Source organism: Octopus bimaculoides, chromosome 10 (genome assembly GCF_001194135.2).
Source record: "Octopus bimaculoides isolate UCB-OBI-ISO-001 chromosome 10, ASM119413v2, whole genome shotgun sequence".
Lineage (NCBI taxonomy): Eukaryota > Metazoa > Mollusca > Cephalopoda > Octopoda > Octopodidae > Octopus > Octopus bimaculoides.
The window spans coordinates 29,232,986-29,234,434 of NC_068990.1; positions in this window are offsets into that span (position 1 = coordinate 29,232,986).

Below are 1,449 nucleotides of genomic sequence, written 5' to 3' on the forward strand. Positions count from 1 at the left end.
TATATATATCGAGAGAGAGAGAGAGAGAGAGAGAGAGAGAGAGAGAGAGAATACGTGCATGTTTATACATATATACATGTATGTATGTCATTATTCAACTTATTTCAAGATTTCTTGCCAATAGAGAAAGAAACGGTTTCTAACCTAGATCTATGGCTCCTTCATTGGAATTTCAAGATCAACAACAGGGTATTTTTGTTTGTATGTATGTATGTATGCATGTATGTAATTATATATGTATGTATGCATGCATGTATGTATGTATGTATGTATGCATGTATGTATGTATGTATGTATGTATGTATGTATGTGCAGATTTGTATATTTAATGTTTGTATTCCCATGCATATAGTTGCATATCTAGACATGCTCATATATGTTTAAATGATAAACTTCTGGAAAGTTTTACAGATTTTGTATTAGGTTTCTTCTTTCTGGTTTTGAGAAGCCTAATTTCTTAAGATTGGTATTTAAACAGTGTGTTACATATGCCAAGGCCCCAGTAATTACAGGTATAAACCTGAACTTGTCATCTGGATAGAGTAACTGCAGATTTCTCAATAGTTCAGCATAGTTATTCTCTTTTTCACTGATCTTCAGCTTTACCTTAACATCTGCTGGGAAGCTAATTTCCACAATTGTGCACACTCTCCTTTATCCCAAATCATTATATCAGGTCTGTCGTGCTTACATTGTATTGAGGTCTTCACTGAGACATTTCGCCAGTTTTACTATTTATTATGAGTGGCTAATGTATGTATGTATGTATGTATGTATATGAACATATAGGTGCAAAAAAAATGGCGGTGGGGTGGGCTGGATAGTACCGGAACATCGTAGGCTGAGTAAACTATAGTCTTTTATTGAAACAGTAAAACTTCCCCAACCGGTTACTCAAATTCTCACGTAACCAGTCACAAGACAGAAGTAAATTTTTGGCACAAAATGGCTTGTAAAATTGCTAATCAACTTTTACTCTTATTTACGATTTTATTGTTTTTCGTCAGCGGTCAATTCTCTTTATTCCACAAGTTTCATTATTTTTGAATGACCCCCTTTCTCCACAGATACTCAAACTTAACTGCTTATGCGTTGAGTTACCATTTTAGTATGACTGCACCACTTGTATATGGCTGAACAAATTGTACTTTTCTAAGAGATTATTTCTGTCTGATGAACGCTTACATGAATCTCAGGGTAAACGTTTGTGAAGATGTTTCTTATTTCTTTATTGCCCACAAGGGGCTAAACATAGAGGGGACACACAAGGACAGACAAAGGGATTAAGTCGATTACATCGACTCTAGTGCATAACTGGTATTTATTTAATCGACCCCGAAAGGATGAAAGGCTAAGTCGACCTCGGCAGAATTTGAACTCAGAACGTAGCGACAGACGAAATACCGCTCAGCATTTCGCCCGGCGCGCTAACGTTTCTGCCAGCTCGCT